This window comes from Oryx dammah, unplaced genomic scaffold (assembly GCF_014754425.2).
Source record: "Oryx dammah isolate SB20612 unplaced genomic scaffold, SCBI_Odam_1.1 HiC_scaffold_4, whole genome shotgun sequence".
Taxonomy (NCBI): domain Eukaryota; kingdom Metazoa; phylum Chordata; class Mammalia; order Artiodactyla; family Bovidae; genus Oryx; species Oryx dammah.
The window spans coordinates 8,736,262-8,762,962 of record NW_024070188.1 but is presented as its reverse complement, the minus strand read 5'-3'; positions in this window follow the sequence as shown (position 1 = coordinate 8,762,962).

Genomic DNA, 26,701 nt, shown 5'->3' with positions numbered 1-26,701 from the left:
ATTGAGTCTTAGTTGATAGCCATGGATATATAATTCCTTCCCTCTGAAATCCTCAACTTTTTAGTTTGCAAAATTGAGACATATTGTGTTTCCCAAAATATGTTTGCAGTAGCTCATGAGTGAAATAATATATTTGAAGCTCGGTAGGGAATGGCACCCACTCCAGTATTCTTGCCTGCAAAATCCTATGGACAGAGGATTATGGGGTCCTAAGAGTCGAACATGACTTAGCGACTAAAGCAGCACCAGCATAGTGGCCAGAAGGCAAGCTCCTAAAGTTCCCTTTGTACAATTTCTCATATGACCCTCAGGAAAAAAAAAAAAAAATCTTGGTACCTTGCTTGAAAGCTGAGTTATATCCCTGTTGTTATAATCTTCAGCCTCTTGCCCTATTTACCTGCTAGCATACCTACCTGGAGAAATCACAGCCCTAGATAAACCTAGATGAATGTCTTTCCTCTGTCCATGTTCAGGCTGATAGGTACTACCAAAATAAGAGTGACACAATATTCCAAAATAAGAGTGACACAATATTCCAAATTTGTCCTATAAAATTTGTGGTCTCAACCTCAATGGAATTGCGGTCCAGGAGGCACTTACTAAGATTCACTCTCACCTTCCTTTCCCATTCCCACAACAGCCATTTCAAACTTTTCTTACTTTCATCAGGCTTTCTTCTCCCTTACCTCAGCCCCTAACCCTAGCGAAACATTTCACAAGGAAGGCATCTCTTGCCTTTCCTTGCCTCTACCCTGCCTTTCTTCCTTCTCTCTCCCTCTTATAGAGAGATGTCCCCACCTCCTTTTTGTCAAAAGCTAAGCTCTCTTTTGCCTTTTGCATCCTCATCCTTCTTGACTAATTAGAGACTTTTATCTACTTCCTCTTTTCTCTCCTAAATCTGTAACCACTACTACTTACTGGTTCCTTATCAGGACCCTTTAAACATACTTAAGTCCTTACTGGGCTTCCCTGGTGGCTTAGACAGCAAAGAATCTGTCTGCAATGCAGGAGACCCAGGCTTGATCCCTGGGGAAGGAAGATCCCCTGAAGAAGGGAATGGCAATCCACTCCAGTATTCTTTCCTGGAGAATTCCATGGACAGAGGAGACTGGTGGGCTGCAGTCTATGGGGTCGCAAAAAGTCAGACACAACTGAGTGACTTTCACTCACTCACTCATTCAAGTCTTTATTATGTTTAAGATAAAAATCCAAAGCCCTCAATGGATTTCACGTTGTCTTCTGGCCCTACCTGCTCTATCTCTCTTGCCTTTCAAAGACGAACTTTTTGAAGGGGTTGTTCACATGCATTATTTCCTCACTTTCTCAACTCCCACTTACTTTTCAACTAACTTCTATCTGGATCCCACATGAAGAACTCTGTTGAAACTTTTTTCCACCAAGACTGCAACCTACTTGCTGCAGAATAAGCAGGCATTTTTCTTGATATCCTTTGCTGACTGTGCCTCTTATTGTAATACTTTCTACTACATTCATAGCACATAGCTTGCTTTCTCTCTCTCTTTCACTTTTTTTCTGGAGTCTCGCTGACTGTCTTGATTCCATCTTTGTATCTGACATTGCTTTCCCGAGTGCTAGAGCCATATACCCAAATCTACCTTCTAGACATGTCTTTCTGAGATATCACATTTAACATATCTCTGCCCAATGCTGTAATGCACACCTTTGAAAAACAAAAAACAAACTTTTTTTCTTCTCTCATGTTTCATGTTACAATTAATCTTTCAGCTAGTTGTCAAAGCAATAAATCCATCCTTGATTGCTCTCTCTCTTCTATAACCTATCTTCAATTACTTCATTAATCTCCAAGACCTAGGGACCAATCTCCTCAACATCTCTCAGATATCTACTTACTCTAATCCTTATTTTAGCTTCCTAATTCAGGCCTCTAGCACATCCCTCTGACTAGTAAAATGTTCTCTCAATTATTCTCCTGCCTCATGCTTCTTCCGTCTATCCTTCAAACAGTAACTAGAATGATATTTCTAAGATGTAGATCTGATTATATCTTTCTGCAGCTTAAGATCTTTTAATGGTTTCTCATTACCCTTTGAAGAATATCCAAATATGAAGAAAGCCTGAAAAGCCCTCTGAAGTCTTTTAGCTCTTGAATTTATTTTTTTCTTCATTAGTATAACAAATGTGTACTGAATGCCTACAAAATGCCAAATGCTATCTGCTGCTAAGTCGCTTCAGTCATGTCCGACTCTGTGCTACCCCATAGATGGTAGCCCACCAGGCCCCCCCGTCCCTGGGATTCTCCAGGCAAGAACACTGGAATGGGTTGCCATTTCCTTCTCCAATGCATGAAAGTGAAAAGTGAAAGTGAAGTCGCTCAGTTATGTCTGACATGTAGCAACCCCATGGACTGCAGCCTTCCATGCTCCTCCATCCATGGGATTTTCCAAGCAAGAGTAGTGGAGTGGGTTGCCATTGCCTTCTCTGAAATGCCATCTAGGCATTAGATATTCAGAAGTGAAAACAATAATACTCCTGAGCTTTGGGAATGTATGAACTCTTCTCAGTTCATCCTTTATCTCTGGGCTTCACCACTACTTTCAGTCTTTAAATGGAATGTACTGCCTTCACGAGCTTAAACAGACATTTGTGGGCAATCTCACAGTGAGAGACTATTTCCTCCTTCCATCCTTCCATCTGATGGCTGCTAAGCTGAAGCTCCAATACTTTGGCCACCTGATGCGAAGAGCCAACTCATTGGAAAAGACCCTGATGCTGGGAAAAATTGAGGGCAAGAGGAGAAGGGGGTAACAGAGGATGAAATGGTTGGTTGGCCTCACTGACTCTGATTCTGGGTTAGATTGAGGGTAAGAGGAGGAGGAATCGAAAGAGGATGAGATGGTTGGGTGATATCACTGACCCAATGGACATGAGTATGAGCAAACTCAGGGAGATAGTGAAGGACAGGGAGGCTTGGCTTGCTGCAGTCCATGCAGCAAAGAGTCAGACAACTTAGCAACTGAACAACAACAAGTTATCTCAGGGGTCAGCTTATGTCATTTTCTCTGAGAGTTCATGCAAGACAAATTAAGAGCCTAAACATTAGCTAGATTTGAGAGGTCTAAATCAAGATAGCATTATTGAACATGGCAAGAAATGAAAAGAGTGTAGGTTAATTCCAAGATTAGATTTCTGGTTGGCTAGAAGGTTACATTTATGCGGAAGAGGATGAGTTTTGGCTACCACTGGGCCTCTAACAGGAGGAGTTTAAGTGAGCCTTGAAATGAGAAAAATAGTTTGAACTGAATATAAGGTGTTAATTGAAGTTATGAAATTGCTAAAATGCTCATTAAAAAAGGTGTAAAATAAGAAGAGAACGTTTGAGTTTCCTTAAAGAATAATGAATTTGTAGCTAGAAATCCATATTTTTTTGTCTCCTACCCATTTGGGAATATAGCAGTTAATTAGTTAAAATTAGCTTTTAAACATTTCTGTAATATAATTTTATCAACTCCAAATGTATTCTATTCTCTTTCTTGTAAAAGAAACAGATCATTTATATTTAACTGTTTAACTTTTAAACAGTATTTTTCTTTACTTATCTGTTGAAAATTAAGAAAGGAAAATGAAAAACTTCCCAGATTGCAAATAAATAAAGTTTTCTAATGCTTAAATCATTTTTTGGTGGGGGTGGGGGGTTAGTTCTACTAACACCCAAAAAAGATGTCCTTTTCATTATAGGGGACTGGAATGCAAAAGTAGGAAGTCAAGAAACACCTGGAGGAACAGGCAAACTTGGCCTTGGAGTACAGAATGAAGCAGGGCAAAGGCTAATAGAATTGTACCAAGAGAACACACTGGTCATAGCAAACACCCTCTTCCAACAACATGAGAGAAGACTCTACATGTGGACATCACCAGATGGTCAACACCAAAATCAGATTGATTATATTCTTTACAGTCAAAGATGGAGAAGCTCTATACAGTCAGCAAATCAGATCATGAACTCCTTATTGCCAAATTCAGAATTAAATTGAAGAAAGTGGGGAAAAACACTAGACTATTCAGGTATGACCGAAATCAAATCCCTTATGACTATACAGTGAAAGTGAGAAATAGATTTAAGGGACCAGATCTGATAGATAGAGTGCCTGATGAACTATGGATGGAGGTTCATAACATTGTACAGGAGACAGGAATCAAGACCATCCCCAAGAAAAAGAAAAGCAAAAAAGCAAAATGGCGGTCTGAGGAGGCCTTACAAATAGCTGTGAAAAGAAGGGAAGTGAAAAGCAAAGGCGAAAAGGAAAGATATATCCATTTGAATGCAGAGTTCCAAAGAATAACAAGGATAGATAAGCAAGCCTTCCTCAGCGATCAATGCAAAGAAATAGAGGAAAACAACAGAATGGAAAAGACTAGAGATCTCTTCAAGAAAATTAGACATACCAAGGGAATATTTCATGCAAAGATGTACTCAATAAAGGACAGAAATGGTATGGACCTAACAGAAGCAGAATATATTAAGAAGAGGTGGCAAGAATACACAGAAGAACTGTACAAAAAAGATCTTCATGACCCAGATAATCACGATGGTGTGATCACTCACCTAGAGCCAGACATCCTGGAATGTGAAGTCAAGAGTGCCTTAGGAAGCATCGCTACGAACAAAGCTAGTGGAGGTGATGGAATTCCTGTTGAACTATTTCAAATCCTGAAAGATGATGCTGTCAAAGTGCTGCACTCCATATGCCAGCAAATTTGGAAAACTCAGCAGTGGCCACAAGACTGGAAAAGATCAGTTTTCATTCCAATCCCAAAGAAAGGCAATGCCAAAGAATGCTCAAACTACTGCACAATTGCACTCATCTCACACGCTAGTAAAGTAATGCTCAAAATTCTCCAAGCCAGGCTTCAGCAATACATGAACGATGAACTTCCAGATGTTCAAGTTGGTTTTAGAAAAGACAGAGGAACCAGAGATCAAATTGCCAACATCTGCTGGATCACGGAAAAAGCAAGAGAGTTCCAGAAAAACATCTATTTCTGCTTTATTGACTATGCCAAAGCATTTGAGTGTGTGGATCATAATAAACTGTGGAAAATTCTGAAAGAGATGGGAATACCAGACCACCTGACCTGCCTCTTGAGAGACCTATATGCAGGTCAGGAAGCAACTGTTAGAACTGGACGTGGAACAACAGACTGGTTCCAAATAGGAAAAGGAGTACGTCAAGGCTGTATATTGTCACCCTGCTTATTTAACTTATGCAGAGTACATCATGAGAAACACTGGACTGGAGGAAGCACAGGCTAGAATCAAGATTTCTGGGAGAAATCTCAATAACCCCAGATATGAAGATAACACCACCCTTATGGCAGAAACTGAAGAAGATCTAAGAGCCTCTTGATGAAAGTGAAAGAGGAGAGTGAAAAAGTTGACTTAAAGCTCAACATTCAGAAAACTATGATTGGCATCTGGTCCCATAATGTCATGGGAAATAGATGGGAAACAGTGGAAACAGTGTCAGACTTTATTTTGGGGGGCTCCAAAATCACTGCAGATGGTGATTACAGCTATGAAATTAACAGATGCTTACTCTTTGGAAGGAAACTTATGACCAACCTAGACAGCATATTCAAAAGCAGAGACATTACTTTACCAACAAAGGTCCATCTAGTCAAGGCTATGGTTTTTCCAGTGGTCATGCATGGATGTGAGAGTTGGACTATAATGAAAGCTGAGCACTGAAGAATTGATGCTTTTGAACTGTGGTGTTGGAGAAGACTCTTGAGAGTCCCATGGACTGCAAGGAGATCCAACCAGTCCATCCTAAAGGAGATCAGTCCTGGGTGTTCATTGGAAGGACTGATGTTGAAGCTGAAACTCCAATACTTTGGCCACCTGATGTGAAGGGCTGACTCATTGGAAAAGACCCTGATGCTGGGAAAGATTGAAGGCAGGAAGAGAAGGGGACGACAGAGGATGAGATGGTTGGATGGCATCACCGACTTGATGGATGTGGGTTTGGGTGGACTTCAAGTTGGTGATGGACAGGGAGGCCTGGCGTGCTGAGGTTCATGGGGTTGCAAAAAGTCGGACTCAACTGAGTGACTGAACTGAACTGAATGCTTAAATCTGTTATGTATTTGTGAGAGTTCCCCTATAGTATAAAGTTTAACACTATCTTCAGATTTAAATAGATCTACTTACCTTAGAAATACAGAATACATCTTTTGACTCTAAATATAATGGTGTCTTCTACTGATAGCATTTATTATCTGTAAGCTTTCAGGAAAGTAATTCTAGGTAGTCTGGGCCTGCTGCTATATTTAGACAAGAGCAAAGGAGTCAATAATCATTATGTGCTTCAAATTCAGAACATTTTTTTTCACATATTTTCACTATTATTGTTCTATATTGCATGTACACTGAAAGTAACAAAGGGACTTTAATAAATATTTTTAAAGTCCTCATAAGTTGGTGTTTAGCAGTTGATAGGTTTCACTGAAAGCTCTTAGGAGTTGACAATATAGTTTATAAATTTTCACCATTAATATTCTGATATCTATGAAGACTGGAATCTATTTATAAAATTATTATATATATTATATATTATTACACTTTAAAAATACAATATCACTTATTTTTAAACAGCATAAAACTGACTAATTTAAATAAATAAGGGCTCTGTATCAACCTAGAGGGATGGGATGGGGAGAGAGATGGGACGGAGTTTCTAAAGGGAGGGAATATATGTATACCTATGGCTGATTCTTGTTGAGGTTTGACAGAAATCACCAAAATTCTGTAAAGCAATTATCCTTCAATAGAAAATAATTTAATTAAAAAAACAAAAACATACAACATCATTTTTTTAAGCATCATAAAATTGACTAATTTAAATAATCTTATCTGTAGATTTCATCATTGTAACAATTTATATTCATTAATTTTAAAAGCCATTAAAAATGACAATAAATAGAAAGTAGGCCAGTAACTCATGTAATGCTGGCAGAAATTGTTATCGACTAAGACTGCTCCACTGTGTGTTTAAAAGATTTTTTTTAGATCTGCAAAGTTTTTAAATTTGCAAAAATAAATTGCTGCTTTCATAAGAATAAGAGTTTTCAATGACATCTTCTGCCTTTTTTTCAAAAACCGCTCATAATTATGTGCTTTTCAAATGCCTTTTTCATTATGCAAATGCTTTTAAATCATGAGCTTACAGAGAAAATTGAGAATTGAAAAACACTGAGATGTTTTAAAAATTGCATTTTCTTATAATATCTCAAAATAGGTACTTTAGATGTGTGTGGCATAGAAGTTTATGAATGGTTGGCAAAAAGTTACTATTTACTATACCAGTGGGAAGTGTGAAAGGAAAAACACTTCTGCATTGTGTGGGTTTCTTGGAATAGCATCTATAAACTGTCCTTGTTTAGAAGGAGCCCATCAGAGGCTTCATTTGGTGTGGAGCTGGTGAGGCTGTCCTCCATTGGCTGCCTTGCCTTGTCTGATGCAGAGGGCTAATGCAAGTTAAATGTTCCTGTATGCTCAGTAGCTTCATATATATCTGACTCTTGCAACCCCGTGAACTGTAGCCTCCAGGCTCCTCTTCCACAGTATTCTCCAGGCAAGAGCGCTAGAGTGGGTTGCCATTTCCTGCTCATTAACTAAAAAAGCCAGTGGATGTCTGTGTTCATGGTTTGAGAGCCATGTGTGCTTAAACAATGGAAACATGGGTCTTCTATGGAGTATTTTCTAGTTACACTGTGAAATCATTATTACTGAATGCATTTGACCAGCCGCTTTAACATTTCAAAAGCTTTTTATACCTAATAACTGCTTTATTTCTACAGCAACTTAAGGAGGTAGTGAGGAGAGAACTGTTATTTGAACTGAGATAATGCATGGGAGAGTGATTTGTTAATGGCAAAACCATACAAATTATGCCATTAAGATACTTGTTTTAGGGGCAAGTTCAAGATAGTGGTGTAGGAACTTACCTTCTCCCATGGACATAACAAATATATGCATCAGTTTCTTCTGAAATGAACATGAGGATTAGCTAAACACCTGCTATGCAATGAAAGATAAAAAATGACCACATCAAAATGGGTAGTAGAGGGAGAGAAATGCTCTCACTAACTCCCCTTTTCTCCCCCGCCCAGTGTGTCAGCACACAAGAGGGAGATATCTTACCTGAGAAGCATTGTTCCTGGAGGAGCACGGGGTTAAGGCCCCCTATCCCTTGAGATCAACACTAAAGAGGTAAGCCCCCAATACATCTGACTTAGGAAAACCAAGGTCCTGACATCTAAGTGTTCCAAAGTGCTAAAGGAAACTGAAATCCCTCTCTCAAAGGCCTTGCATGAAGTTTCACTCATCCCAAGACCCAGTGAAAGAACAGGACTTTGACTACATGTGAGGGCTGTGTATGCTGGGCACTTAGTTGCTTTAGCTGTCTCTGATTCTTTGTGAGCCTATGGACTGTAGCCCACCAGGCTCCTCTGTCCATGGAATTCTCCAGGCAAGAACACTGGAGCAGGTTGCCAGGCCCTCCTTCAAGGGATCTTCCTGATCCAGGAACTGAACTCGTGTCTCCTGCAGATTCTTTACAACTGAACCACCAGGAAGCCCAGAACTATCATATATCAGGCAATCCTACCACTGGATATTTACTAAAGAAAATGAAAATACTATCTTGAAAAGATATATGCACCCCTTGTTCACTGCAGCGTTATTTACCATATCCAAGATATGGAAACAACCTAAATGTCCACTGATAGTTGAATGGATAAAAAAGATGTGGTAAATATACACAGTGGAATATTATTTGACCATGAAAAAGATTGAGATCTTGCCATTTATGACATGAATGAACCTACAAGGTATTATGCTGCCAGACATGGAAAAAAAATTACCATGTGATTTCACTTACAGGTGGAATCTAAAAACCAAAACAAATGAAAATCAGCAAGAAACTTATGGACGCAGAAAAAAAAAAATTGGCAGTGCCCAGGCCAGGGGGAACGGGTTTAAAAAATAGGTAATCATGAAGAGGTACACTTTCCCAATTATAAAGTAAAGAAATTGCAGGGATATAATGTCCATCATCAGGAATATAGTCAGTAATGTATTAACTTTGTTGTGATGATAGTAACTAGAGTTATTGTGTTGACAATTTCAAAAAGTACGTACAAAGAAAGACAAATAATACATGATGACACTCATGTGGAACCTAATTTTTTTTTTTAAAGAAGCAAATGAACTTATATACAAAACAGAAAGAGACTAACAGATGTAGAAAACAAACTTACGGTTACCAAAGAGGAAGCATAGCAGGTAGCTATAAATCAGAAGCTTGGGGTGAATATGAACATACTACTACATGTATGAAGATAACCAACAAGGACCTAAGGGATAGCACTGGGAAATCTGCTCAGTATTCTGTGATAACCTATATGAGAAAAGAATCTTAAAAAGGAATAAATATATGTACATGTATAACTGAATTACTTTCCTCGGTGGTGCTACTGTTAAAGAATCTGCCTGCCAATGCAGGAGATGCAAGAAACGTGGGTCCGATCCCTGGGTTGGGAAGATCCCTGGGAGTAGACAATGGCACCCTATGCCAGTATTCTTGCCTGGAAAATATCATGGGCAGAGGAGCCTACATTCCACGGGGCAGCAAACAGTTGGACACATGTGAGTGACTGAGAACATCAGGAGCTAACACAACAATGTAAGTCAAATCTTTTACTCTGATAAAATTTTTAAAAATACATAAAACAAATCCCTGTGATGTACACCTAAAACTAACATGATACTGTATGTCAATTATACTTTAATAAATACAAAGATGATGCTTATTTTATGGAGGACAAAAACAGATGCCAGAGACACCAAAGTGAAAGTGAAAGTCTCTCAGTTGTGTCCAACTCTTTGTGACCCCCATGGACCATAAAGTCCATGAAATTCTCCAAGCCAGAATACAAAGACACTAAGCAACCTGCTTAAGATCATGTAATACTGGGATAATGGAAATACAGCTCAACTAACTTGCACTTAAAATTGTTTATCAATTTTTTGTACTTACTATTCATTGATGAAGCTGTAGGCAGTCAATATAAGAAAATAATATAGTATTTTAGATGAGCAAATATGGGACTAAAGTACTTCAAGAGCTTATTTGGAGTTAGTCATTAAGAGGATATACACTCTATTTTCTAAAGCTATTTTTGAGCTAGTATCTGCCTGAAGATCATGGAATACAGAGTACCCTCAGCTTCGCTGTTACAAATATTATGGTAAGAAGTAGTGTAACAACCTGACCAGATTGGTATCAGTGATCCAGGTGGAAAGTTTCTGCATTTCACTAGTAAATTCTAGCTCACTTCCCATTCGTTAATCTGCTTTCATGCAACTTCTGTACGGTAACTCCATTAACTTTCTAGTTTCAGAGCATGATTTACTATAACAGATGAACTGAATTATCAGAAAATAACTGGAATGTGAACATCTTTTCCTCCTTCCTAAGATTTAAATCTTCCAACCCCTTGTGTTTTCTTCTCTTGAAGGTCAGTGGAGGATAGAATGTTGAAGAAAAGAGAGAACTGGTTTTCCAAGTCTTTATGCCCTACTCCTTGCTCGATGTCAATTTAGAATACAGGATTGGGAAGGTGTACTGGGCTTCCCTGTGTCTCAGATGGTAAAGAATCTACCTATGATGTGGGAGATCCGGGTTTGATCCCTGGGTCAGGAAGATCCCTTGGAGAAGGAAATAGCAATCTACTCCAGTATTCTTGCCTGGAGAATTCCATGGACAGAGGAGCCTGGCAGGCTACAGTCCATGGGAGTCACAAAGAGTTGGACACGACTGAGCACTAATGTGTTCACTTTCACATTGGACAACCACGATGATAGATAATAATTATGAATTAGTAGCACAGCGGTATGTAGTGTTTACTGAGAACTTGGTCTTCATCCATTTCAGGTCCTATGAAACACTCCATGTGTACAGCCTCATAGGTGTTAAGCAGTTAGTCCCAGGGTACACACCAGTGAGCCCAGGTACCAGAACTTGACCTCACACATGTCTAGCCCCCAGACCTGTGTATTAACCACTATGCTGTTTCCCATTCTGGCTCAAATGAAAGTCAAGAAGTGCAGGAAGAATCTGTATTATATGAGTTGCAGTGAATGGCTGGTTCCAGGAAACTCTGATTCTTTTTAATAGCCAAGGTTTATTTAGAAAAAAAATAAATAAATAACCACACAGGCAGTTCTTTCCACAAACAAGCGAAAGAAAGCAAGCCAAGGATGAAGGCAAACATCCAACTACTAATGGTGTGTCATAGACGCAATTGTGTTCAATGGTGATGAGGAGGCAAAATTCCCTGGCCAATGACTGTGTGCAGTTTCTCAAAATTAATGTATGATTTCTGGGCCTCAATTTTTTCATCTGTAAGATGGGGCTAATAATCTTTGTATCATGGTTTTTAACAAGGATTAAATACGCACATACACTTCCGTGCACATTTATAATGTCTAGTGTAGCTCCTAAATTTACTAGTCAGTCTGTAAATGTTAGTTCTAGCTCCTGACCTGATACTCACCTCGTCTGATGTTCTCAAAGAGTTGGATGTGATATGCCAAGACTGTGGGTGGCAGTTACCCAGAGCCCAGAACCAAGTCAACCTGCCCAAAAGGTTAAGCAAAGAAACACAGCTGATGGAAGAACAGCTGAAATCCAGACAGTAAACTCCGGATGTTTGAAACCACTTGAGGTGGAGGACACCAAGTACCTCCCTTAGGGGATCAAAGTATGAAGATTGAACCTAGGCAGCCAGAAAAGAACCAAGAGTTGCATATTTACCAGTCAAACTGGTGAGGACCACAGGCAGGGATTTAGAGCTCAGAACGCTACAGGCTGACAAAGTTAGCAGGTCAGGGTCAGGCATCCATGCAATTCCAGATGATAGATTTGTAGCAACCGCCAAAACAAGATCTTGAGACAAAGGTAAAATTGCTGCCTGTCATGAATTACTGTACACACTTTTAGCTTAGGTGCTATTCAGTCCCAGGGCATATTGGACATTTAAGTAGATATTCCTTGGTGGAAAAGGAATAAAATTTTTGAAATTATAAGATTTCCTGGTGGAGAAAGGAGAGCTGTGCTATGGTCTAGGATTACTGCAAGTCCCCAGACTGGGCTGTAGAGGGTCTATAATGCTTTGGGCAATTGAGAAAAAAGCTTTGGTCTCCTTGCCTTCAGACTCCCTAGTCAGATCACAAACTTATCAAGGGTTATTACCCTATCTTTGTCCAATCAAGAATATATAATAAATGCCTCTGGAGCTATATATTTGTTTATTTATTATGAATACATAAAATAGTCTATTTTCAAAAGAGCTAAGATAATTAGTTAAAAAGTGAAGGTTATTCTACCAAATTTAAGGATGAGAAACTGAGGCACAGAGAGGTTAGTTTCCTAGGTCATTCAGCGAAATTTAGCCAAGGCTTGATTTGAGCCTAAGCAGTCTAGCTTCACAGAAACCCACTTAACTGCCATGTTGTGTTTTAATTTAGAGAAACTTAAGTTCCATTTGACACCTAAATCTCTGGAATATCAAAACAAAGGGGAAAAATCTGTTTGCCCTTTTCTCCTCCCTCCCTTTTTGTACTTCTTGCTACCGCGAAGTCACTTCAGTCGTGTCCGACTCTGTGCGACCCCATAGACGGCAGCCCACCAGGCTCTCCTGTCCCTGGGATTCTCCAGGCAAGAACACTGGAGTGGGCTGCCATTTCCTTCTCCAATGCATGAAAGTGAAAAGTGAAAGTGAAGTCACTCAGTCGTGTCCGACCCTCAGTGACCCCATGGACTGCAGCATTCCAGGCTCCTCCATCCATGGGATTTTCCAGGCAGGAGTACTGGAGTGGGGTGCCGTTGCCTACTCCATTGTACTTCTTAATGTGTCCTTATTTGTTCCTTTCCTGCATGTTGGGATTGTTGTCTCTTTTCATAGAAGTGGAGTATTTTATTTTAATTTTTACCTTGCTCCTCAAAAGACATAATTGTTCCTAATGTGTTTTAGTTCCACTCTGTATTTTAAGACATAAACAGTGGATGTAAAATTTTTTTTGATAAGGTTGTTAGCATCCGTTGTGCAGTAGGCCCTTCTTTACAAGGGACACAAGCCTATTCAACTGGCTCAAATAAAATTTGAGCTTTATTGTAAGTTTGCAGTGAAATCTGAAAAAATTCTGGAAATAAGGAAACAGTAGGTAGCCAGACCCAGGGCTGTTCTGGTGACCAAGAGAGAGTTCCCCTCTGCTGTGGTATTGTCAACAGTCCTCCTTGCCACATGCTATGATGTCAGTACAGATCACATTTGCCAGAGGAGACCTAAGTCCTGACATCAAAAAGTGAGCTGAGTCAATTAGATCTGAAACTGAGCAGGACTCTGTGGGGTTCCTGGGCATGGAAGCCTCTCTGTGTCCCCTGTTTCTTATTTGTAGGGGGTAGACTCCAGCCTCCCTGACCTTCCCTGAATTCTTAAGGGCAGACTCAAAACAGTTGCTAATCAGGGAAAGGAAGAGATACAAAGACAGGAGAAGAGGCCATCTGAGGCCAGACTTAAGGAAGCAGAGGAGCTCCTCCTGAGACAACCTGAGGCCAAATTAAAGGAGTGCAGGCCCTGCACACACCCTGATCCTTGTTAGCAACTCCACCCTTGAACCATTGCTATAAGACTCCTCTCTGAATTCTCCGAGGTTGGAACACAGTTTGTGAACCATGAGCCCCCTGTGCCCTTCTTTCCCTGGCAAAGCAAAATAAATAAATAAATTAATAATAATAATCTTTTCTGCTTCACCCCAAACTCCAGCACCAAAATTCAATTCAGCACCTGTGCACAGAAGCCAACTATGCAACACCAGATCCATCTTTCAAAAATTTAACCTATGACATTGGTAAACAAGAGAATCTATGGCACTCAATTCCTAGATAGAAACAGGCAGATGCAGAGCCAGTATTGAAAATAGCAACCAACATAATAATGCTGATGAATTTTCATAACACACTATAATGTAAGCTTAACAGTTTTTGTAGCATGACCGATGTTCAATGTTGACTTTAAAGAAATTTGTTTAGCCCCATAGGGTTTATTTTCTCAACTGACATACAAAGAAATCTGTCATCTCACAAAAATTTTATCAGTGGGATATATCTGAAGAGAAGTTTAAATGTTTTGCCAATCATAGACTACTGTGAGAGAAGTAGAATAGTTCATAGTTTCATGTCCCACTGTTCTCAGACATAAATTGTGAAACTGAATTCTAAATAAATTTTATTATTCAAAAATGTTAGTAACAACCTTGTCAACATCCTTCACTCTAACTTTTTAGGTTTTAAATATGATTAAAATATAATTATTGGGCCAGAATGAATCACTAAATTATTTTTCAAAATTATCTGTAATACTGATATAATACATATGCCAGTGAAGATTTATTAAGTTATCCTTAGATTAATTCAAGAATATAGTTCTTTTTTAAAGTAAATCTTTTGGAGTATAGTTGATTTATGATGTTGTATTAGTTTCAGTTGTACAGTGTAATGATTCAGTTATACATACACATATATTCATTCTTTTTCAGATTCTCTTCCCATACAGATTATTACAGAATATTGAGTCGTTTCCTGTGCTGTACAGTAGGTCCTTGTTGATTATCTATTTTATATTTAGCAGTGTGTGTATGTTAATCCCAATTTCTTCCTGATTTCTTCCTCCTCCCCACACTTCCCCTTTGATAACCATAAGTTTGTTTTAAGAGTATAATTCTTATAATTTCTGTCACTTTGCATGTAAGACCTGAAGATACATCCATGAACAGAATTTAAAAATCAAAGGATGTGGTTTCTGAAAGGAGACAATCTAGCAAACTTGTCCCTGATCTTTCTGGATTCAAGTCTCTAGGCTTATATTTTACGAGTATTTATATACACTTCTGGCTAGATGAAGCCCTGCATTCAAAAGGCTTAGCATTTTATCAACCAGACCATCATGATTCTGTATTTTCATTTTGATTCACAAAGGAAATACTGAATGTTAAAGGGAGAGTCTGATGACAACTTGGTGTTCATATCATACATAGGATGTCACCAGTATGCTGCATCTGGACAGACTTGGCTGTGAGCATAAAGTATATTTTACTATATGTCTAATAAAACTTCTGTAATTTGAAATATGACTTGGAGTCCTTGGAGACATCATAGAAATTAAACTAAAGCAAAGAAATTATCCAAATAGTTGTAGAAATTATTTCTAAACTATGGGAAGCATAAAATGTACTGGATACAAAATTGAAATTCAGAAACAGGTGAACTATGATCTAAACATGTATTTGACACTTAACCTCTTTAAGACTCCAATTCTTCATCTGTGAAATGGATATAATAACAACTCCTAACCCACATAAATATTTGTTACTATGAGGATTAAATGAGCTAATGCACATACATCTCTTAGCGCATAGAAGGTACTACTGTAAATAGTAGGTATAGATCCCAGGACAGGAAATACTGAATAAGAAGGTACGGAGTTAATCATAGAAAAAGTGGAAACACTGGAAATAATTGAGGTTATTTCTAAAGTGCAAAACTTGTTTGTAGTTCTAAAGTTCAAGTCAAATATCTATCCTTATTCCCTTTTTGATGTTTAAAATGGTTATCTCTTGAAACTGCTTTAGGGAAAAAAAAATACATGCATTGAGAACAATTGTTAAAACATGTACAAACTGAAATATAAATGTATCTTCAGCCCTGGGATAAGGACTGAATAAGACAATGTTCCACAAATCTAAGGTGAATCAGTAAATGGGGATTTATTAAATTAATTACTAACCAATGAAATGGCAACCCACGCTAGTGATCTTGCCTGGAAAAACCCATGGACAGAGGAGACCGGTGGGCTACAGCCCATGGGGTTGTAAAGAGTCAGACACGACTGAGTGACTAAACAACAGCAACTGCCTGTAAAACATTGTTAATCATATATTTAGGAGAGACAAGAGAAAATGAGAAGCCAAATACACAATTGAAAGAAGACTGAGACAGTTTGTTTTAACCTTTGATCTTCCGCTTAAAATATTATGTGTCTACAGAGCCACAGAAAGTGAAGGCCAGCGGCAAGAAATCATTATTAAAAGAGATTCATCCCTTTCACAAAAGAAAAAAAAGAAAACTGGTTTTAAGGAGAAAGTTCCAGTACAGTTTACACTTGAGTCACCTTGAACAGTTTTCTGGCTGGGTAATCAGAAAGAGAAAATGTCTTGAAACAGTAGAGCGGAGGTAAGCTTCCTTGGATGGCACCGGCCTCAGGGGCTGGTCTTGGTTGCCCAGAGGCCTCTAACTTTCCTGAGATTCAGTTTCCTTCTCCCCTAAAATCTAGAGAGTTTGGGGAAGAAGTAGTGGTTTTCAGTGTCTTCATTTGACCCTTCAAATAAATCTTAAGGAAAAGTCAAATAAATAAACCCCCCAAATTGTTCTTTCTGAAAGGGTGTGTGTGTGTGTGTGTGTGTGTGTGTGTGTGTGTGTTCCGTGGTGTGTGTGCTGCGGTGTTTGTATTTGTGTGTACGCATGGCGCTAGTGCTATCTGCTTACCTTTTGGGTAAGAAAGAGAAGGAAGAACTATGTGCTTATCTGAGTTATTTATAATGAGGAAAAGTGGAAACAGCCTTAGTGATGCCATTATTAAAGAATTTGCCTATTTAAATAATAAATATTATTAAGGAATTTTTTAAATTATAAAATTTGAAAGCATTTAAAGAAACTGATAAGTATAAGGAGTATGAAATCTCCTGGTTCTTGTTGGTGCTATTGGTAAAAGCAATGGAAGACAGAAGGAGATTAATTACTAATTTAAAGAGACATGTGAAAACCAAAGCTTCTCTTAAGGAGCATATATCAATAAAAAGACTCATTTCCAACAACTAGAGGGAAAAAAAAATATTGCTAAGGATAAGGCCCAGGACCTAGTTCTAAGGGCAGGAAGGGACCACCTAGTGTTGAATCCTTAACCCTGGCAAGACTGCTATGCTCAAGACCTTGACTGCCAAGGTTTTGACTCTGAGATGTGAGATGAAGACCTCTGAGTCTGTGTACTTAGGAACCTAGAATGTCCAGCTTCCCTTGGACAAAAGACCTAGAAAAGTAGCCCACGTTCTTCCTGTTAAAGTCTGACATTCCTACCTGGCTTTAAGACAACACAGAGGCCTCTGCCTTATAAGATAATAATACCTCTTTGGGATCTGTCCTCACCTCTCCTACTGGTCATCAGAAGAACAATATTGGCCTGCCAGATGCATGCTGGCACTAAATAGAGAATCCTGTGAGACTAGCCCACATGTAGCAGCCAGAGCCTGGGGAGTGTGTGTGGGGCTGAATTCTGAGGGTGCTGGCTCTGGGCAGGCAGGTGTAACATGATCTTGGATAAGAGACTCCATCAGTAGGGGAGCACCATCTCAGGATGTAAGATTTACACCCTGTTGAAGACCTTATGAAACAGTGTTACAATGCTAACACTCTTGGGAGCTGGAAAAAGCAATGGCCTTCAATAAATAAATGAGAGACGTTATTAATGGAACTACTATGGCAGACAGTGGAGCAAGAGGCTCAGAGAAGTGAGCGTGGTGGGAGAGGTACCCGATGTTTGGCTGCAAAATCCCAGCCCACTGAGGGAGACCTGGGAGGAAACTCCACCTTCTAAACTGATGAGATGCTCTGATAAGTACCAGGTTGTAGCACTTCTGAGCTGCTCAGCGATGAATGTCTCTTATGGGTGACACGGGAGGTGCTGGTACAGAATTGGTTTTTCTGATAGCAGGGGGATTGAGGAGCGCAAGAAGAGCACCAACCAGGTGGCAGAGCTTAAACTTTAGAAACTCTGTGGGTGTAGCTACCAATCATAATTGGTAGCAAGGTCTGAAAGACAGCCAAGGGGAGCTGGCCTATAGATAACTTCAGGGATATATCGTTGGACATGATACTCCTAGGGGCAAGATAAATGGACGGCCAATAGTATTATGGCTAAAGGAATAAAATATAGAGAGCCAAATAAGTCAAAGATTTATGCCTAGTCACTCCAAAAAAACTTCGTGATCCCTTGTCCAGTTTTTGAGCTTATTTTTAAATCCCGAATCATTTCCTCTGAAGAAAATGCTGGATCCTCATGAGGCAGGCTTGGTGTGTTATAGTCCATGGGGTTGCAAAGAGTTGGACACGAATGGGCGACTGAACACACAACACATGAGGAAGCATCTACTAATGTCACAGCAGATGTCTGTAACAATCCGCTTGAAGCAATCTATGTCCATTTACACCAGTTAGAATACTTGAGGTCGGTTAGACATGTGGCTTAGGTTGGGGTTAATATCACGGCATCTAAAATACCATGAAGAATTCCTCTCCTAGAGTGTGGGGGTGAGACATATTTGGATTGGATTAAAATGGAGTCCTGGCCCAAGTTCAGCTCACTGGATCCACATATCCATCTGGTAGTTATTTTACTAGTCCTCAAATATACAAATGAATGTACTTGGGAGGTGGCAGAAGGCCTGCACTGGTTTCTTGTCCTGAGGGGTAAGAGCTAAAATAGTACAGAAGGCCAACTGGGAGCTCTGGACGGGGCTTCTCTCCCATCCCTGCCACTCCGCAGCCAACATAATAATTAAACAAAAAAAAAGTCACATCTCAGAAGAAACATCAGGGAACATTGTCCTTAAAAAGCTAAAGAATTCAGGGATAATGAGCCCCATCATATCTTTATTTAATTAACCAGTCTGATTGTTAAAAAATAGCTAGACATTGGCAGATGCTAACAGTTTACTACAAACCTAGGCAAAGAGGAGCCCTGATCACAACTTTTATATTAGATGCTCTGGTCTTTTTTTCCCCATAGAAAGAAGGAGCTACAGAAGCAATGTGGTTGAATGTGGGGCAACCGAGGATACATTTATTCTTTGCTCCAGGATTATGTTAACTCTCCTACTCTTTGTCATCATTTAGTCTGAAAGGGCCTGCACCATTTTTTCTGGACATTCTAGAAATGGTCCATTATACTGATGACATTGGGTTCATCAGACAAGCAAGTAGTGGTAAGGAGGAAGATCTGGGTAAGACAGATGATCCAGGGGATAGAAGATAAACTCTATGATAATTCAGGCTTCCTGTTTCAATGAGTGTATCTGGTAATCCATGTTCAGTAGAGAGAAGCATCTTGAGGTAAAACATATATTGACTCATTGGTAGTGATAGGATAGTGTGGCTGATTTTGTTTAGGGTCTTTGAAGGATAAGACCTGAAAAATTAGAGACCAAGAGATCTGGGGAGAAGTCATCTGTATGTATATTAGTCACATTTTAGAGGAATTCGTGGGTGGTCCAGTGTTTAAAACTCCGAGTTTCCAATGCACAGGGGATGAGTTTGATCCCCAGTTGGGGAGCTAAGATTCCACATGCAACCTGGTGAAAGAGAACAAGAAATCATGTCTTATTATTCTGTAATTTTGATGTTTTGACATCTTGAGACCCACTCTGGCATGACTGTCTCAGGGCTAGCTAATATCTTAAGACAGCAACCAACTCTACTGCAATTGCACCTTGCATATATAAGACAACCACTGACTTTATCAAGTTCTTATGCTCTGGGCATCTATTCCTCTGCCCTAATCATGCAGGCCCAGGTAGTCAATAACTAGGGATAGTCCCTACACCCCAAAGCCTGAAGAAGTTATTCAGACTAGTCAGTCCTAAACTTGCTTATCCTGCCTAAGCTACTCCTTCCCACGGAAACCACAACAAAAGATCTTGCCACAGTGCCCCTTCCCCCTCTACCTTCTAACTGACTTCCCTGTATAACTTCCTCTGGTGTTGCCTGCCTCCTGTTCTTGGGATCTGTGATTAAAACAAACTATCTTTTCAACAGTAATTTTCTTCCGATCTGTTGATCTCACCATATCTAAAAAATGATGAAACAGGATAGACTTGGAATTGGCATGAAGGGTGCCGAATTTGCTGTCGTGTGCCCACAGGAGTACACGTGGTCACTTCACTCATGTCTGACTCTTTGCAACCCTATCGACTATAACCTGCCAGGCTCCTCTGCCCATGGGATTATCCAGGCAAGAATCCTGGAGGGGGTTGCCATTGTCTCTTCCAGGGGATCTTCCTGACCCAGGGATCCAGCCCACGTCTCCTCCATCTCCTGCATTGCAGGAGAATTCTTTATGGTGAGCCACCTGGGAAGGCCCTGCCCACAAGAGCACATCCACCTGAAAAGAAGCATGAAACAGCCAAGCAGACAAGAGTCACCTGGCAGAAACTCAGCCAGGACTATCTTTGGCCAACACAAGTTTGCTCAATGAGCTCGTGGGCACATTCCCCATGGTAGCTGGTGTGGAGGTTATGCATATGCCCAGCAGTACAAACCTGTGCTCACCCCAAGACTGGTTTAGCTGCCATGCTAGACCTGTTCTCCCATTACAGACAGCACTGCTATAAATATCTCTATGCAAATCTCTTGATATTCATACACAAGTCTCCTGCTTTTCTTTTTGTTTTTAATAATAAGTGTGCCTTTTTTGCATGCCCAGGGCTGACTAAAATCTTAGCATGATGTCTCTGGTTTCTTATATAATTATAAATGTAAAGTGGGACTTCCCTAATGGTCCAGGGGTTACCACTTGGCTTTCCAATGCAGGGGGTGCAGATTCAACCTCTGGTCAGGGAGCTAAGATCACACATGCTTCAGGGCTCAAAAATCAAAACATAAAAGCAGAAGCAAAATTGTAACAAATTCAGTAAAGACTTTAAAATGATCCATATCAAAAAATCTTAAAAAGTAAATATAAAGTATAAGAATATCGAAGTTTCAATTTACTGTTTGTGAAAGATACACATCTGCCATGAAATCCATCCATGGTTCTTAGTGAGCAGGCAAGGAGCTTGCACCACCAATGGGGCTGGAGATAGAAGGAAATGCTTGATTTATTCCATGCAATCATATAAATTACAATCTTATGGGAATTCTTAACTCTCACTAAAGACAGGGCTTATATGACAGAAAAAGATGTGTGAAACTGCAAAGAACTTCAGGCCTAAATGCCTAATTTTTAAAAAAAATTTAAAAATAATTAAAACCTATGAGCTTGAAATGATTAAATATCAAATCTTAATAGCAGGTCCATGTACAAAGCAAGCTGAAGAAGAATGAAATATTGTTTTCATAGTCTTATTTTCCTTTTAGTTTAATTTTAAAAGTAAATCTCACTGATTAACAGATGACTTTTGCACTTAATCCAGAAAATTTTTACTGAATGGAAAAGCAATTTACAAGAACCTTTACAAAGAAATGTCATGTTGATAATAATGTTTTTGAAATTGGATTTTTTCCCTTTAATCGATCTTTTCAATGCTGACTCAAGGTAATTTCCATCAGGATTTCTTGCTTATTCATTTTCCCCTCAAGTCTTTAATTAAAATGTTAAAAGTTGTGATTCTCCTTTTGTTAGTTTGATTGTAAGTCTAAGTTAAGAGAATTGAAACTACTTGGCTTTTTTCTGCCATAATTCCAATGCCAAATGAATTTCATAAATGCCTGGCTATATTTCAGGATATATTTGGTATATAGTTGCCAAGTTAACAAAAACAAACCTAAACTGAAAACAAAGAATAGGATGCCCAGTTAAGTTTTAACATCATATTCAAATTCCAAAGATCATATTGATTTAGAGTGGGAAAAGGAAGATTGTAGAGCATCAGATTTGACAGAAGGAATAGAGTCAATTACCTGACAAGGACAAGATGCTCATGCTTACAACTTGATCATTAGTATTAGCAGTTGGGGAAATGCACGTTACACATATCATAGAAATACACCCCTCTAACTTTAGTCTTAGACCTTCTGGTTGACATAGACCAGAGTTCCAGTCTGTCTGGAAAAACCTTAGAACACAAGAACATACTCTTTTTTGGGGTTGGATAAAGGGAATAAAGAATCTCAGAACACTAAAATCAGAAAGAATTAATATTATACTTAGATAAGAAGAGGACCACCTATTTTGCTAGAATTCAGAGACTCCAAGACGGCTCTGCTATTGTCAAAATTACATCTTTCTATTCACTCTGCTCACCTTTTTCTTCTTTGGGTCATAATCGATGTCTGAAATCTCATTACTTTAACTTTGAAGAATATTAAAATGCCAATATCCCAAGGTGCTTTGTTTTGTTCAAGGCAGTAGTGAACCATGTTGATGTCAGTAGTGAACCATTTCCAGTTATCATTGGAAATCTCAACCTTCACTGCTCCTTAGGATTCCCTGGGAAATAAAAACAAAAACAAAACACAAATAAAAAATAAACTACCATTGTCTTGGCTCCATCTTGAGCGAGTGATTCATATTTTCTGGGTAGGGCCCCAACGTCAGATATTATCGAAAACGTTCCCTAGGTGATTTTATATGCAGAAGGGTTAAGCATTAGTTTATTACAGGGTGAGTTTGATTATACATAGGCAGTAAGGTCAACGGGAGTTTTTGAGTGGTGTCAACAGACTGTGTAGGATTGAGCTGAGGGGTGCTCCAGGCAACACACACAGAACAGGTTTGGTTGCTCTATCACCTGTCATGGGGAGATACCTGGGTGTTTTCTGCTCAAGAAAAGTTTTATCTTAGCTGAAGTTGTCCTTACACATTACGTCTGGATTGCAACTTATAACCCTTTCTGAGAGGGTGAGTTCTTTTGCCCTTTCCAAATGTGCTTAGAAAGCCCCATTTTTCTGTTAAAAGAGCCTGCTTAGTTCTCACGTATCCACATATTTATGTGTATATCTTTCAGGGAGACTTGGGGCTCAAGGACAGTGTTGATGGTTTCTCTGTTTCATTAGATGAGTGAGAAACATGTGCTTTGTTTCATTAGATGAATCTTAGTGGGCAAAAATTTTGAATAGACTTTGGCCCTGGTGAATGGAGGGGCTTTTACTTAAACATTACATATAAGTTTGTCACGGTTTGAGGGCCTTCACCTTATTAGACCCTATTTTTATGGTGCATCACATCATCTTATTAATAATTTTTAAAAATGTTAAACTGATTTGCATCTCTGGAATAAATATCACTTAATCATGTTGTATGATGTATGATCAAACTCATGAAACACACACAAAAACCATAAGCAACATAGCAACAAGCATACCTATGATCTGCTTTTCATGAATGTGACTGCCCTGTAGTTTCCTGAAAACAGAAAAAAGTTGGAGTTATCGAATATAACTTTATTAGTTTCCCAGTTGTCAATATTCCGTCCTCTTGAAGCTTGAAATATATTTTTCTTTTACTTTTTCAACATATCTAAGAACATACTACTCTGCATATATACAGTGAATAATGAGCACAAGGACTTCATCATGAGTTGGGAAATATATATATATATATAAATATATATAAGGAAAATTTTGATTAAGTTAGAGCATTTCAGGGTTAAACTAATGGGAATTAAGACTGGTAGATATGCCTTGATAAAAAATTCAGAAAGAAATGTATGATCTGATACAGTACAAAAAAAATAAGCATTTTTCTTAATACATTTTTAAACTTATAAAGATAAAACACATTAATTAAATTGAAAAATTCAGAAAAATATAAAGTTGTGAAACCTAACATATTTGCAGTTACCATACTACATTGCCTTCTTTGAGTCTAGTTTCATCCATTTGAAAATAATTGGGATATTCTTGTACAGTTCATATATAATTTTTAAATTACTTATTTTTAATTGGAGGATAATTGCTTTACAATATTGTGTTGATTTCTGCCATAAATCAGTATGAATCAGCCATAAGTGTACATATGTCCCCTCCCTCTTGAAACTCCCTCCACCTCCCACCCCATCCCACCCCTCTGGGTTGTCACAGAGCACTGGGTTTGAGCTCCCTGCATCACACCGCACATTCCCACCAGCTTTCTATTTTACATATGGTAACGTATGTGCTTCAGTGTTCCTCTCTATTTGTCCCACCCTCTCCTTCCCCACTGGGTCCAAAACTCTGTTCTCTAAGTCTGCATCTCTATTCTTGACCTGCAAACAGGTTCATCAGTACCATCATTCTAGATTCCATATGTACACATTAATACACAGTATTTATTTTTCTCTTTCTGTCTTACTTCACTCTGTACAATAGGCTGTAGGTTCATTCACCTCGTTAGCACTGACTCAAATGAATTTCCTTTTATGACTGAGGTCCGTCTAGTCAAGGCCACGGTTTTTCCAGTGGTCATTTATGGATATGAGAGTTGGACTATAAAGAAAGCTGAGCGCCGAAGAATTGATGCTTTTGAACTGTGGTGTTGGAGAAGACTCTTGAGAGTCACTTGGACTGCAAGGAGATCCAACCAGTCCATCCTAAAGGAAATCAGTCCTGGGTGTTCATTGGAAGGACTGATGTTGAAGCTGAAACTCCAATATTTTGGCCACCTGATGCGAAGAGTTGACTCATTGGAAAAGACCTTGATGCTGGGAAAGATTGAGGGCAGGAGGACAAAGGGACAGTCGAGGATAAGATGGTTGGATGGCATCACCGACTCAGTGGACATGGGTTTAGGTGGACTCTAGGAGTTGGTGATGGACAGGGAGGCCTGGCGTGCTGCGATTCATGGGGTCGCAAAGAGTCGGACACGACTGAGTGACTGAACTGAATTGAACGGAATATTCCATTATATAGATGTACCACAACTTCTCTGTGCATTTTCTGTCACTTGACATCTAGGTTGCTTCCATGTCCTAGCTACTGAAAATAGTGCTGCAATGAATATTGGGGTACATGTGTCTTTTTCAGTTATGGTTTCCTCAGGCTATATGCCCAGTAGTGAGATTGTTGGGTCATATGGTAGTCTTAGTCCTAGTTTTTTAAGGAATTTTCATACTGGTCTCCATAGTGGCTGTATCAATTTACATTTCCACCAACCAACAAGAAGGTTCTCTTTTCTCCACATGCTCTCCAGCATTTACTGTTTGTAGATTTTTTGATGATGGTCATTCTGACTGGTATGAGATGATACCTCATTGTAGTTTTGATTTGCATTTCTCTAATAATGAAAAATGTTGAGCATCTTTTCATGTATTTATTAGCCATCCATATGTTTTCTTTGGAGAACTGTCTGGGTCATCTGCCCACTTTTTGACTGGGTTGTTTGTTTTTCTGCTATTGAGTTATATGAGCTATTTTATAATAGCTTAAATAGATTAATCCTTTGTCATATATATATTCTTTTCATTGTGTGTTTTATTGATTTTCTATACAATTATAAACTCTTTGAAAAGACACAGATTACATATTACCTCTTTATATTGGCTCTATTATTAGACATTTAGGCTATTTCTAAATTTTCACTATTCTAAATAACTGGAGGTTGCTCGCTTTTGTATCTATATTACATTTCAATAGCTTTTTTGAAAATAAAAAAACAAAACGTGACCACATTTTTACATTATGGGACCAGATTTATCCTAAATACTTGCTCCTTAATGTATAGTCTGTGGAGCAACAGAATTGCCTGGAAGCATTTTAGAAATGCAGAATTTCAGGGCCTATACAGACCTATTAAATCAGAATCAGCACTTTAACAGATGGTGAGGTGATTCCTATGCATTGTTTACATTGAGAGAACACTGTCTTAGAGTCTATTTCATCTTCACCAAGCTGATTGCTCCAGTGAGAGGCTTGGATTATCCTGATTGGTTCAATGAAAGGAGGCTCAGAGCATCCTGATTGGTTACCAGCAAGATACTCTCAGTCATCTTTCCTGCCCTTCTTTAGCTTTCCATCTTAACTCCCTGTAAACAGGGATCTTCCCAATTTTGATTACACATAAGAACTACCTGGAAAGTTACTTAAGAATATTGACATTTGGACCCTACCCTAGACCTGTTGGCTTCCCACGTGACTCAGACAGTAAAGAGTCCCTTGCAATGCAGGAGACTGGGGTTCGATCCCTGGGTCGGGAAGATGCCCTGGAGAAGGGAATGGCAATCCACCTCAGTATTATTACCTGGATACTTTCATGGACAGAGGAGCCTGGTGAGCTACAGTCCATGGGGTTGCAAAGAGTCAGATGCAACTGAGCAACCAATACTTCCACTAAATGTATTAAATAAAACTCTCTTGGGAAAGGAAAGCAGTTTTAAAAAGTTCTCTAGGTGTCTAATAGACAGCCATGGTTGACAGTCATTGTAGATGAACCAGGTAAGGGAGGAAAGTAGTTGATAGATGATTTTCATCAACCTGTCCTGCTCTCAAAAGCTGTCGCCTTGTGTGCCATCAGCTCCACATCTGCAGAGCAGCGGAGAAAGTGAGAGAAGGCAGGAAATGTGGTTTATCTGTCTAGTGATTGGAGACTGAAGGAATTCCTTTAATTGAATTTCCAGTAAAAGTATTATATTCCAAAGGACTCAGAGCCAAATTTAAAAGCCCAAGCAATTAAATGACTGCATATATACTTTGTTTTGTAAGTGAAAGGCAGGCAGGTTGAGAGGATGGTTGCCATTTAAACCAGGCCTTCCAAGAAAGGTTGAGTGTAAGTAAAACAATCAAATGAGTGTTTTTTTCTTCTGGAAATAATCTGCACATAACTAATTTTATTTGCAATGATTAACTTTCAAGGTCTT